Source organism: Nicotiana tabacum, chromosome 4, assembly GCF_000715075.1.
Source record: "Nicotiana tabacum cultivar K326 chromosome 4, ASM71507v2, whole genome shotgun sequence".
Lineage (NCBI taxonomy): Eukaryota > Viridiplantae > Streptophyta > Magnoliopsida > Solanales > Solanaceae > Nicotiana > Nicotiana tabacum.
This window is the reverse complement of record NC_134083.1, coordinates 138009223-138024458: the sequence shown is the minus strand read 5'-3', so window position 1 is coordinate 138024458 and position 15236 is coordinate 138009223. Positions and strand designations below refer to the sequence as shown.

Genomic DNA, 15236 nt, shown 5'->3' with positions numbered 1-15236 from the left:
TGCCTAAATATATAGCTTGACCCGAATAAACTGACATGCTTTGTTGCATGCATCTTGGTCTAAGGTTTTCTCCACACGTTTATTTCTATTCCTTAGTGAATTCATTAAAAATATAATATTACCAATTGCAATATAACTAATCAAAGATCATTAATATGGGGAATTAAAAATAGCATTCAAATGTAGGATTAATATAGGTATTATTTCCAATTACAAATCTAGCTCCCATAAATGTCAAACATCCAAGAGATGTAAGATGGTATTACATGTTGATTGCTGAATAAGATAACACTCTCTTAATTCATTTTTACTAGTCCATTATATTAAAAATATATTTTCATTTGTCCATTTTAACAAATCAAGAGAAAGATATTTTTTTCATATTTTACCCTTATCGTTAACTACTTATTACTCAAATCATTTTTCAAGATTTTTTAAACTGCTATCATTATTATGGGTAAGATTGTAAAATACATACTTTATTTATTTTTGGCAGAATAGTTCGGGAACCCCTAAACTTGACAACTTTTGTTTAGTTCCCCCTTAAACTTCATGTGGTCATTAATACCCCCCTGAACTTGGCAATTTCATAGCCTCAGCCCTCTGGACGCTAATAATCCATGGGAGTGGCACACGTGTTGCCACATGAAATTTTTTAATCCATGTGGTATTTTTTTAATAATAATATATATATTTTTATCTTTTTAAGTCCACCAACTATTTAAATAATTTTTTTCGTGCCAAAATCTGTAAAAATAAATAAATAAATTGAAACAACGTTAATTTGACTACAATTTTTTATATAAAGATAATGATATTTTAATTAAATTACTTTTACATATTTGGTCAGGAAAGGAAGGAATATGTAGTTAGAACATATTATCATCGCATCTAAACAAACGTTGTTGGAACTCCATATATTGTCTAAATAAATATTTTAGCTAAAAATAGTAAAATTGACAAAACACTTGCGAATTTGACTCTAAAAAGGAAACGCATAGTTTAAATAAATAGTCATTGCATGAAAAATAAATACACTAATTTTTTCTTTTTGTAGAAAATACACCATTTGAATTTCATTACCTTGGCTAAATTTTCTTTTAATTTGGCTAAAATAAATGGAGTTTCAACTAACTGTTGTAGTTTTGGACCGAAAAAAAAGAGATAAGAAATACATAGTTGAAACATATATTCATTGTATCTAAAAAAATATAATTGAGATAAAATATGCAATGTATATTAAGAAGAAACAACGATAAATACAATTGGAACAAATAAATCATTATATTTGATTATGTGGCAATTCATATTTAAAAAATATCTTACTTGGAAGCTTATTTTTCAATTTTTCTTCCCTCCCACATGCTTAAAAGAGAGTGTATTCACGCTCTTTGCCACATCAACATCTAAGGGGGTCGAGACTATCAAATTTACAAGTTCATGGGAGTATTAAAGACCACGTGAAATTTAGGGAGGACTAAACAAAAGTTGGCCAAGTCTAAGGGGTTCCGAACATTTCTGCCTTTATTTTTTTCTTAAAAAGGGTGTAAAGTCAAAAGTTTATGCTGATTTTTCAATTTTTCTTCCCTCCCACATGCTTAAAAGAGAGTGTATTCACGCTCTTTGCCACATCAGCATCTAGGGGGGTCAAGACTATCAAATTTGCAGTATTAAAGACCACGTGAAAGTCAGGGGGAGACTAAACAAAAGTTGGCCAAGTCTAGGGGGTCCCGAACATTTCTGCCTTTATTTTTTCTTAAAAAGGGTGTAAAGTCAAAAGTGTACAAATAAAAGTTAACGTAGGGAGTACATATATTACCAGACCCAATATGCATTTGCTGAATTTTCAGTATGACAAACAAGACTACTTAAATTGGTGGAATTCTTTCCCATAAAATCCTGATTTCAAAGTTTGACTTCCTGTTAACAATATCAATCAACAATTCCTCATTCCACCCCCAAAGCAAAATGAAGGGACAAAACAAGAAAACTACACTCCACTAATTCTTCATATTTCAAAGAACAAAAAGCTCAATGGTAAAAGAAATCTCCTTCTCCCATATAACTAACTAGTTGAGACAACATATGCAATAAAGGTAAAGAAAGGAGTAGTAAATCTCAAAATCGGATCCAGACATCTGAGTGCACTTTAGAAAAGAATGTACAGAGCAATCCATACACTTGAAGTAGACAAGGAAAACACCCTGCAGGTGCAGTCTACTGTCTATCTAGTAAGGCCACCAATCTGGCTTCGTCACCATGATCTGATTATACTCCGGCCTTGAAGTCTGGGAAAAGAAGAAAGAACATAAATTCTAAAGACAAAAGTGTATATGTATAATTACTAAACTCGGAAAATGCATATCAATCTTGCATTAACAAAGAAATAATTGTAACTAACTAATTCATATTCTTTCACGATTTTGAATCTCAGTTACAGGACCAATGAGATTTCAAATGAGACTATAAACAGAAAAGCCTCATAAGCTGAGTCTAATTGACATTGAAACTCTTCCATCCTTTTGAATCACAATGCTCACCAATCTCCAAGTTTTCCTTGTTATCACCCCTAGATTTTCCAGAAATACTTTTGCAGCTGTAGCTAAACCATCTCTAAAGTCATGGTTGGATCTGGATAGCCAATTCTAAGCACTGATGTAGCAAGAGTGTAACATCAAAATACTTTACTCCTCCAAATAAACAACTACCTTCCGTCCCAAAAAGGTTGGGGACAGAAAGGTAGGGTGAAAAATCCTAATTATTACTCTTAACATCATCCCAAATTAATTGTACCATTGCTTCCCTAGACATCAGCATCAGTATTTTAAAAGGCGTTTTCTAGGCGAGCCTCGGCGTGAGGCGTACCAAAAATGCACTGAGGCACATTGGTTGGGGGCAAGTATAGTTGGGGTGGGGGGTGGGGGAGTTTGGGGGGGGGGGGGTAATTCGGAAACTTCGGGGCGTTTGCTTACGCGTAAGTCCTAACGTTTTGGGCATTCATTTGGGGCATAAGTCCGGAGAACTTTCTTAAATTTGAGCTAAAGTTACTTAGTAATTTTTTTTTTAACCTAAACTAAAAAAACTCATAAGTTAAAGGTCTTTTCTAATTGTTTATCCTAATTTCATAATTTTTTCTCTTTGTCGTTTCCAGAGTAACAAATACTCTTTCGACCTTTGTTTTTGTCCTCCAACACTTACTCTACTTCCTCGCTTGCAACTTCCTTCTTTAAGCTTTATTTTGTTCAAGTTTTGTTTTTTTGTTGCATTCTTTAATTTATTCTTTTCAAGTTAGTTTTTGGTTTTAGATTTTTAGCACTCTACTTTAAATATTGTTTTAAAGACTCTACTTCGACTACTGTATTATAATGAGTATTTGTGATTTTTTTTCCAGTTGTAGGTTTTCAAACAACTTTATGTTATTGTCATTTTTATTCTTTGAATTACTAGGAACTAGAGTATTAACTAGATATATACATTCTTGAATTTTCTACAATTTTAATGTATTTTATTTATTTATATGACATTAAAAATTAAACACCCACAAGGCTTACCCCTCGCCCCATGTTAGATAAAACGCATGCCCGATCAACAAAATAGGTAGGGGGAATTAAAACTAGTATGGACTTGCCACAGTCACCCATAAGTACTTCTCCATCCTGCAGTCTCCTCACTCTTTCTGAAGCCTTAATGTGCCACTAACTATTGAAAAGAAACGGAGGGGGGAAAAATTTAAGGACCTTTTTTCTCAATAAAATCCTTGGAAGAGAACAAGGATGAACAACTAGAAAGCTCATTGAAGGTCACACATTTAATGTAAATCCTCTCATTCCCACTTAGATTTTCTCAAAAATTTATTTTTTCATGTTTCTTTTTACAATCTCAATACTTCCTTCATTTTTTTTCTTTTTGATAAGTATCTCAATACTTGCTGCCTTTTATGTCCCCTAAACAAAAAGAGCCAGGATGCTGCATAAACTAATATTCAAGACCATCAGCTGCCTAACTTCACGTAGAAGAAACAAGCACATAATTCTAAAATCATTGCAACACTGACCATCGGATTGTTATGTCCTCAAATACACAGTTTGAGTACTCTGCTTTTCTTGTTCTAGCGGGTGGATGAAACCGCAAGTTAGAAATTTCGGGAAAGCCGAATTGAAAAAAAGGAAAAGCGGAATATCAGATGTTCCTACTTGCCTGATAATAATGTTTTCTAATGACAACCTTTTTTTTTTCATTTGGCATACACTGACAGATACATTATAAACGGTAAATGTCTATATCTTTTCCCCCACATAATTCTAAAAGGTCTTCTGACTGTATCTTTGTTTCTAAAGATGATATGTTCACGTGTTCATCCATGTCAAACACAAAACTCATGTTAAGTTTTGCAGCTCATAGTCGATGTTTACAGATATGAACAATTGGTTTAATCTGATAGAGGGAGTAGATATTGTGTTTGGAAGTGAATATAAGTTGAACTGACAAGAAAACTAATTTAGCTCCATTGGTTAATTAAAGCCATTTATTATGAGATAGCTGCAGTTGAAAGGGTAATCTACCTGAAGTAAAACAAGGTAAAGCTATATCAACAAAAACTTTTACAACTATGCACTACTATAAGTCATGTTTTCCATTCCTCAACATGATATTGGAGCCAAACTCACTGATCCTGGTGTTTCTCAATGTTAAGCCCCCCTATTATGTTATCCACGTTCCAGTTGTCCGGTCCTGGGTGTGTGTGTGTTGGTTGGGGGGGGGGGGTTGTCAAGTCCACATTGGTTGAGGTAATTGGTTGTGGTTTCCTTATATGGTCTTAGACAATCGTCCTCTACTTTTGGGTTGAGTTAGGCCCAAAGGCTATAACTTTACAGTAATCATGGATTCATTCAACATGGTTTCGTGAACTCTGTAATGCTTCTTAATCTGCTTCACTTATCCTTCTTATGCCCTGATCTGAAGCATTTGTGCAAATACATGCCTAGGATTATCCAATCTAGAGAAATTTAGAGTCTTAGGATCTAGAAAGTTAAACAGGTGCCTGCAAATCTCTAAAGGAGAGAACTTTATTACCTTGGCTCAGGAAGCTCACACTTGCTCCTACTATCTATTTTGTTCTGTCTAGAAAACAATACAAAAAACAGTCCCCCCCCCCCCCCCCACAACCACCACAACAACAACCAACTGATGCTTTGATTGCTAAAATTGTTGGCGCTTCAAAGAAGAAAAATTGCAAATTGGCATGGTATTTTTAACAAGAGGAAGCACTGGCATATAGCTTGGGTTTTCCATCCTACTATTTTACGCCCTTTTTTTAATTTATGAATGACAATTACATCTGTGCCAGCTTAGGCACATGAGTAATCGACCAGGCAGTGCCTGCATCATAGGTGGCGGGTAAATCTAAGCATCAAAGTTGGAGCCGAGTGCTCACACTGAGTTACAGCTGGGATCTGAAACCATTCATTACGCTATTTTGCTATCAATGTAGAGGGAAAAAATTCCAAATTTACAGCTCTACTATGGAAATATCTTGATTTTACCCTCTGATATACTTTTGGGTCATTTGTAATCTTACCTTGGCAGATCCATATGGTATTGGTAAAAATCGACACTGACACGTGGACAGATCGCGTGATGACACAACATCTTATTCCAGGAATGAGATGGCCACAAAGTTCGACCTGCATAGAAAATATGCGTGGTTCGGTGACTCACTCACAGGGAGGCAAGCATCGGGTCATGGAGGATCGCTTCTAAGACGGCTCCGGGGATCTATCAATAAGGTTGTGGCCCGGGGCTTGAATTGGTCCTCAACGGGTCCCGAAATATCAGGGATTCATCTGCGCCCATTATGCCGAATTCATTACCCACAACCGGCGAGGATCTCGGAATCTGCTAACCACTTGGAGCGGCGTGTGGAAGTGGGGATGATCATGTTAGCGTTAGGTTTAGGCTATAAATACCCCTATTCTATTTGCTAGTAACATCCATGAGAATTCACTGTACTCACTCTTAAAAAAAGATTATTGTACTATCATCTGGCAATCCCTTTTCACTTTGCAAGCACTGTGGCTTACGGCTGAAATCAATAAGATCATTCTTACTTATTCTTGCTTACTTTCGTTACTTCATACACAGCGTTTTTTAGTTTAATCTCTTGCTTCATTCTATCAGACTTTGATTCGAACCTGTTGCTAGTGACCTCTTAAAAATAAATTTAATTGCTTATTCCTGAAACTATTTTTGGGTTAAACACTTACCACAAATCACAAGTCAGTGAGTCACAACAATCAAAATTACCCCTCCCGGCTTCAAAAAGAGACTTATCAGTAGCAAATAAAAAGCACAAAAAAGAAGTGGTAATAAAGGGAAAGAAGGCTAACCAGATCCTTGAAAATGACAAAAGCTACAACGAAGAAGAGGACGAAGAGGATCTCGAACTCAGCAAAACGGACGAAATCGAATACGGAGTCTACAGATCGACTCAAGATCGACGGCGACGGCAAATCGTCCCTTCTTCCACCTCTCCCTACCCTCTTTCCCATTCTTTCTTTCCTAATTTTCCACAGAAAAGAAATGGACGAACGCAAATGCGCAGCCCTTTGATAAATTTGGAAACGTGACAATTGAGACAAATCACTATTCTCTGTATTTTAATGAGAAAGTTTATGGGTAATTTTCCATTGTGGTCGTGAAAAGAATTAATATAAAGTTAAATTTTAATATCATTACTTTTATAAAGAAAATTAATCTTTACTAATTAAACATTTAATAATCCATCCCTTTTTTCCTATCATTTTTTGTTTTGATAATTTTCTTCATGTACACCTTATATTTATTTTAATTCATTCCAATATTATCTCCCCGTTCCGACCTTTCCTAAGCTTCTTTTCATTTTTTTTCACCTTGCTTTCCTTTTTAATTTTCTTCTTCCTTTTTTCTCATACTCATATCATTCAATTTCTCCACATCCTTCCTTAAATAATCTAAGTCAATTCCCCTTTCTCCTATTACTAATTAAGTCATTTTTCTCTCTTGATCATTTTTTTCGTATATTATATTTTGTGCTATATAAAAAAGTCCAAAATCACTTTTTAAATAATCTTAATTATACCCCCCTCATCCTCTCTCTCACACATCTCTTTATAAAAGTAATTAGAAGTTAAAAATAAAGGTTAGACATTTAAATGTTTAACAAAATATAGTATAAGTTGTATCTAGAATACATTTTTTTAATTTTTTTTCTTGTTTAATTTATTTTCTAATATTTCACTCTTTAATTCTTCTGTAAACCAGAAATCATTATTCTTCCTTAAATAACCAAATCAACAATCCTATTATCTATCGTATACGCCTATTATCTGAAAAATTCTAAAAAATCTTAGTACTATTTTTAACCTATTCCTCCTAGCATTCAGATACGCTTATTATCTATCTATCTATCTATATATATATATATTATAGAGAGAGAGAGAGAGAGAGAGAGAGAGAGAGAGAGAGAGAGAGAGAGAGAGAGAGAGAGAGAGAGAGAGAGAGAGAGTGAGTGTGTGTGTTCACTTAGTATAATCATTCCTAATATTCAAAAATATGGTATTTTTACACCCAAAAAAGCAAGGATTTGGGTTTATCTTTTTCCTCAATTTTTTTAGTTTTCCTTGATATTTTCCAATTTAGGTGCTCTGAAAAATAAACCTGAAAAGTCACGCATTTACACCAACAAAATAGAAACTGGAACGTCGCATATTTCCACTTAAATTTCATTAATTGCCCTTCCTTTCTTACTTCTCTTTCTGCCAACGAAGGGTTAACCCCCATCTCTTTACCCTGTTGAAGAAATATCATTTTCTTCATTTTCACCCAGCCCCAAAAATCTATATATATGAAACTAGGACAAACATATGTAAAAATCTAATCTTTATTTAAGAGAGGTGATGTGGTATCTTCTGTGGTGTAGAAATCCTATTTATTTTTTCCCTCCTTTTATTTATTTTTTTCCTTTTACTTTTTCCATTTATCCTATTTTAAAAAGTCCAAACCCATAGGTCACACCTCTTTATGGGGATTATGACTTTTCAAGTCCATAAGCCCCAATCGTATAATGTGTTATAACCTGCATCTTTCTTTTTATATATTTTATTCCTGCCAATTGTGATCTCTCTCGCATTAGGAAGATGAAAAACGCGAGTGACATCTCGGCTTTGCTTTTGGCCAGACTAAAGAGGTATTGTGATTATCTTTTCATTCCGATAAGTTAATTCTTTGAATGATATTGAATAATCCAATTTCTATTCTGATGGGTTTCATATATGAAAACAAGAACAAGGTTGGTTACACTTCCCATCCAACCTATTTCGTTTACACTTTTTTTTAAATATTTATTCTTTATCTTAAATTTCATTATGTTATGCTACTAATTATTTTCCTCTTATTTTTCCTTCTCTCTGTATTTCTTTTCCGTAATAGATGTATACTTTTCCTGCTAATTAGCATGTTAGTTCAACTTTTACGCATTTATATTGTAAAACAATAACAATCTCATTTCCTTGCTTATTGGCAAGTTAGCCGTACTTTTGACGCATATATATATCGTAAAATCTCACTTTTTTGCTAGAAATAAATGCTCTTAAGCTACTTAAATGCGATGATTAATTCCTATTCATTTATTTTACTTATTAACGTTAATTTTTATTTATTAGTTTATTTTCCAGTAAATTTATAATTTTTATGCTTATAAGATAAAATGTTTTTTATTACCGCGCGAAGCGGAGATGAATTTTCTAGTAATCTATAAGTGGGAACTTTCTGCATGGTCAAAAGAAGCAAATTGCAGTTCATTAACAGTCACCACTTTTTATAGCTTCTCGAGATAAGATAAGTTTCAAATTGATCAATGTCGACACGCAAAAACTAATATGCAATGTAAAGTCTTATTGTTTTAAATTAAATAATTTATCTTTGTGCCCCTTTAATATTTCTATTATTTTGTATATATCACTGTAAATTGCTTATCCAATTTTTCATTTGAATTATTGAAATATTAATATCTGATGTACAGAAAATATTTGAGGTAAAGGAAGGAACTCAAAGATTATAATTTTTAATATTGTAAGAATAAATATAAATATTGTTAAGATCGTTAATCGGGTAGTGCGAAATTTAGCCAAACAATATTATAATGACAATGACAAAGACAATGCAAGTTAATAATAATGACAATTAAAGAAGATAAAGAAGACACAAATTTAACGTAGTTCGGTCAAGATGACCTACGTCCACAAGCGGAGAGAAGCAATTTCACTATACCAACAAGAGTACAAAAGAGAGTACAAAATTAGAGCAAATACTCTAATTAGTTCCAAATACCCCAAGAGAATAATCTCACAAGATCACTCCAAAGAAAGGGTTCACACAAGTGTTTCCCAACACTCACTCTCTTATAAAATACTCTATAATGAATTAAATGAAGAGAAAGAAAGACAAGAGTGAAAAGCTCTTGAATTGGTGTGTTTTCAAATGAGGAGAAGCTCCTCTATTTATAGCAAAAAATTCTTAGCCTAATAGTGGATATTATGTCATGGCAAATGTCATGGTCCACAAATTTTGTTATAGTGGATATTATGTCATGAAAATTTGGCCCCCACTTGAGAAGAAGCCAAAAAGCCAAATTAATGGTCATATTACAAATTTTCACCTTGGCCTAATTTCGGCTTATTTATAGTAAATTTACTCCACCTTCTCCGCAAAAACCCCAATGGGCAAAATCATTCTTCATAAATGCCAATCAAGTTCAGGCAAAGCTTGAACTTGGACACTGGAAGAGGTTTTGTGAACATGTCAGGAGGATTATCTCTAGTGTTGATCTTTTGAACAGAGACTTTTCCTTCAACAATAGTTTCTCGGATGAAATGATACTTTATATCAATGTGCTTCGTCCTCTCATGATACATCTGATCTTTAGTCAAGTGAATGGCACTTTGACTATCATAGAAAATGGTAAGACCACCTTGGTATGAACTGAGTTCTGCAAATAGACCCTTCAACCATAAGGCTTCTTTGATTGCCTCGATCACTGCTATATATTCTGCTTCGGTAGTAGATAAAGCTACTATATATTGTAATATAACTTTCCAACTAATAGCGCAACCACCAATGCAAAATATATAGCCTGACAGTGATCTTCTTTTGTCAAGATCACATGCATAATCCGAGTCTACAAAACCAACCAAAGTGTTAGTATTTCTCCCAAACCCCAAACGTGTGTTTGAAGTACCTCGCAAGTATATGAGAATCCATTTCACAGCCTGCCAATGTGCTTTACCAGGGCAAGTCATATACCGACTTACCACGCTTACTACTTGTGAAATGTCTGGACGTGTACAAACCATTGCATACATAATACTGTCGGCTGTACTGGAATAATGAACATGTTCCATGTACCTATCTTCTTCCTCTGACTGCGGGGACTGAGCAACTGATAACTTAAAATGAGCAGCAAGAGGGGTACTAACTGGTTTAGCATCTTTCATGCCAAATCTCTCCAAGACTTTCTCCAAGTACTTCTTCTGGGCCAGGAATAGCCTGTTGGGTTTTCGATCTCCATGCCAAGGATTTTCTTAGCTGCTCCCAAATCTTTCATCTCAAATTCACTTTTCAGCTGACTTTTTAAATTGTGAATTTCTGTTAAATCCTTAGCAACAATGAGCATGTCATCAATATAAAGTAATAAGTACACAAATGAACCATCATTTAACTTCCGGAAGTAAACACAACTATCATACATGCTCCTCGAATAACCATGACCCAACATAAAGGAAAGGTACCATTGTCTTGGAGACTGCTTTAATCCGTATAAGGATTTCTTCAACAAGCAAATATGATCTTCTTTTCCTTCAACTTCAAATCCTTCGGGTTGATGCATGCATATTTATTCCTCAAGTTCTCCATGTAAGAAAGCTGTCCTAACATTAAGTTATTCTAATTTCAAATCATATATGGCAACAAAGGCAAGCAAGACACGAATAGAGTTATATTTAACAATATGTGAGAAAATATCATTAAAATCAACTCCTTGTACCTGACTATAGCCCTTAGCAACTAATCGTGCCTTATACCTCACATCTTCAACCCCTGGAGTGCCATCCTTTTTCTTGAAGACCCATTTGCAACCAACAATTCTTTTTTCTGATGGCGGCTTCACAAGAGACCAAGTACCATTCTTGTGGAGAGACTCAATTTCTTTATTCATTGCAATCAGCCACTTGGCTGAGTCAGCACTAGAAATTGCTTCTGAATATTTTGATGGTTCTCCAATTTTTTCAGTTTTCTGTGCAACTGAAAAAGCAAATGCAATATAATCTCCAAACCTTAATGGTTGTTTACCTTCTCTTCTTGGTCTATGTTTGGATATAGAATACTCCCCTTCTTCTGGTTCAACTTCAGGAGTCTCAACTTCAGAAATTTCAGCTTCTGGCTCAACTTAAGGAGTTTCAAATGTATTTTGCTCCAAAGTTGATGAGCTTGGCTCAGAAGGAATGCCAATCTCAACCTCGACTTGCTTTTGCGTTCTCTTTCCTCCATCTCTATTACAAGAACTAGACGACTCTTTTCTAGAATGTAACATAGAGGATTCATCAAAGGTTATATCTCTGCTAATTATAAATTTTGGTGTCGTGGGATCAGGACACCATAGTCGGTATCCTTTCACCCAGATACATACCCAAGGAAAATGTATTTTTTAGCCCTTGGCTCTAATTTTCCGTCATTTACATGTATGTATGCAGGGCAACCAAATATCTTTAAATCAGAATAATTAGCAGGAGTACCTGACCACATTTCCTCTGGAGTCTTAAAGTTCAAAGGTGTATAAGGAGCTCGATTGACAATATAACAAGCTGTAGAGATAGCTTCTGCCCAAAAGGCGTTTGTGTCAACCCAGCATTTGAAATCATGCAACGAGCCATTTCCAAAAGAGTTATATTCATCCTTTCTGCCACATCATTTTGCTGAGGTGTCATTCTCATAGTACAGTGTCGAGCAATTCCTACATTCTTACAAAATTCGTTGAATTCATCATTACAAAATTCTAAGCCATTATCCGTTCTAAGACGCTTAACCTGTTTTCCTGTTTTCTTCTCAATCAAAACTTTCCATTGTTTGAAATTTAAGAAAACATCACTTTTATTTTGCAGGAAATAAACCCAAACTTTCCTTGAATAATCATCAATGAAAGTTAACATATACCTGGCACCACCTTTTGATGGGGTACATGAAGGACCCAAAAAATCTGAATGAATGTAATCCAAAGTATCTTTTGTTCAATGAATCGGTGGAGATTTGAAGCTGACTCTTTTCTGCTTCCCGAACACACAATATTCACAGAACTCCATATTTCCAGTACTTTGGCCACATAAGAGACCTTTTTTGCTGAGGATGGAAAGACTTTTTTCACTCAAATGCCCCAGTCGCATATGCCACAATTTGGTGATGTTAGAATCTGATTTATCTGATATTGAAATTGCAGCAGCACCTGTAACAGTAGATCCTAATAGAGTATACAACGTACCAGATCTGCGTGCTTTCATGATCACAAGAGGACCATGAGAAACTTTCAGAACTCCACCTTCACCTGTGTACTTACACCCAAGAGATTCTAGAGTACCCAAAGAGATGAGATTTTTCTTCAAGTCAGGAACATGTCTAACATCGATGAGAGTTCTCACCATACCATCGTGCATTTTGATTCGGACTGTACCTTTTCCAATAACTTTGCAGGCAGCATTGTTGCCCATCAAGACAACTCCACCTCCAATAGATTCATATGTGGTAAATAAATCCCGACTGGGACACATATGATAAGAACAACCCGAATCTAAAATCCACTCATTGTTAGATTTGAAACTATTATTAGTTGCTAAAAAAATAGTTCCCTCAGTCTCATCAGCAGCTACACTTGCTTCGGCAGTGTCAGTATTTTTGTGCTCATTTTTCTTTTCTGTATGCTTTTCTTTATTTTTCAATTTAACGCATTCAGAAATAATATGACATTTCTTGTGACAATATTTGCACATGACATTTCTGTATCTGGATTTTGACCTTGATTTAGGTTTCTCACTACTTGAATCTTTCTTATTGGATCTACCTCTTATGAATAAGCCTTCCCCTTGGTTCCCACTAGTTTTTTTATAAAACAGAATCCATGAAATGCTTCACATGATTCACATTTTTGTTCCGTTTCTCGAGATATAGAAAAAAGAAACTAAAAAGGGGAGGACACAAAGGGAAATAGACAAAGAGAAGAAATGGAAAAAGGAAAAACAATTAAATGTAACTTGTCATTGATATTAATTGGATCACTTTTTGTTCTTCTTTTCCTTTGCATACCTCAAACCTACTTTTTTTTTTCTTCATATTCTGATTCGACAACCAAAAAATCTCTAGCTCTACTCCTAAAATTATAAATGAATTACACATTTCACATGACATATATTTTTCTTTCTCGACCCACACAAACTTGGGGTGATAGGGGATGTGAATGGCTATGAGATTTATGAAGAGTACTCAAATAAATAGAGAGGACATTTTGTAACGGATGAAACTAAACAATTAGTCATGAATATTTAATAAAATTCAGTAAATAAGATGGAATATGATTAATCCTCCAATTAGGAGAATAAAGGGAATTTAAGGGTAATATACATATTATATCCTTTAAATAAAAGTTAGCAATACAAATTAGACTATTATTTGATGAGTGAGATCAAGAAAACTCTTGTAAATGCTCAGAACACCTTATTGACATGAAAGACCTTCTAAAATTAATTGAAGGAAGAAGTGTGGTAAGCCAAGCATAATATAATCCTTTCTAGCACTACGAATATATAAGATGTGTCTGATGGATATATCGTACAAATTCTTACACTCGAGTTATTTAGGCAAATATTGTGATATCTGTCATTGTAACGACCCAACCGGTCGTTTTGTGTATCACAGCCTCGTTTCCCACTTTACTGCTCAATTTATGCTTTATATTTGTTATATGACTTGCCGGGGGTAATTCGTTCAGGTCCGATGAGGTTTTTGAATGATTTGGAACACCTAGTTCTAAGGTTTCAAAATTTAGTTGAAAATGTTGACCAGATGTTGACGTATATGTAGTGACCCGGAGAATTTTTGCTAAGGAAATTAAGGTTGTGTGGTGTCGAGGTAGATCAATTAGTACAAAGGTTGTAGAAATTTCTCGCGGCGAGCTTGCGAGCCACGGCTCGGACTTTTTAGGTTGAACAATGCACCGGAAAATAAAGAAAATTTTCGGCGGAAAAACACGTTTCTGCGGTCCATTATACGACCGCATAATCACTCTGCGGGCCGCATAATGGCCGTAGAAGTGAGGCAGAAGAGGGCCAGTTTGGATGAAAACTGCGGTCGACTATGCGACCGGATAATAGTTCTGCGGTCACTATGCGGCCGCAGAACAGGTATGCGGGTCGCATAGTGACCGCATACACAAACAAATATTTGCCAATATTGGACACCGATTATGCGACCGATATGCGGTCCGCATAACCATTATGCGATCGCATATGCGACCGCAGAACCTGTTCCGGAGCTTCATTTTTCTGATTTTATAAACCCGATCCCATTCTTATAAAACACTATTGAGGGTCATTTTGAAGGGTTTTACTTGATATTTTAGAGAGAGGTGAGAGCATTTTAGAGAGAGAAAGTGGAGACTTAGTCATTTATCCATCAATTCTTGTTCAAGGTTTGAAGATTTCACAAGGATTTTACTAGGGCTTCAAAGAGATACGAGGCTTTCATAGACCAATTCTCGTGGCAAGGGCATAGCAGAATAAAGAATTACATGGGTTGAGGTAAGAAACAGTTTTAAATCTGGTACTGAGGGTATGAAATTCCGAATTTTCGTATCATGTGATTATTTTGGAGGTGATGCACATGCTAGGTGACAGGTGTGTGGGCGTGCACCGAGGGGATTGTGACTTGGTCCGTCCCGTGGAAACTGTAAAGTTGAATAACTTGTTGATAATTATGTGTTCTCTATGTGTTGTGGAAATTTGACTATAAGTCATGTTAAAAATCATGTTTAGGCTATATGTTGGTATTGTTGAGACCTAGAGAGGTTGTGTACATGTTGAATTATTTGCTTAAATTATTATTTTGTACTCAGTCATAGTTACTTGATTATTTTGTCTCAGTCTCTATTGTTCATTATTGAT

General features: G+C 35.0%; 1 long non-coding RNA gene across 1 annotated transcript; it reads right to left on the bottom strand.

Annotated features, from left to right (window-relative positions):
* Positions 1-1875: 1875 nt before the first annotated feature.
* Positions 1876-6627, bottom strand: LOC107763927 (uncharacterized). Its single transcript, XR_001643135.2, has 2 exons — positions 6387-6627; positions 1876-2288 (listed from the first exon to the last, which is right to left on the bottom strand). It is a non-coding gene; the product is annotated as an uncharacterized LOC107763927 (long non-coding RNA).
* Between the last annotated feature and the right edge of the window lie 8609 nt (positions 6628-15236).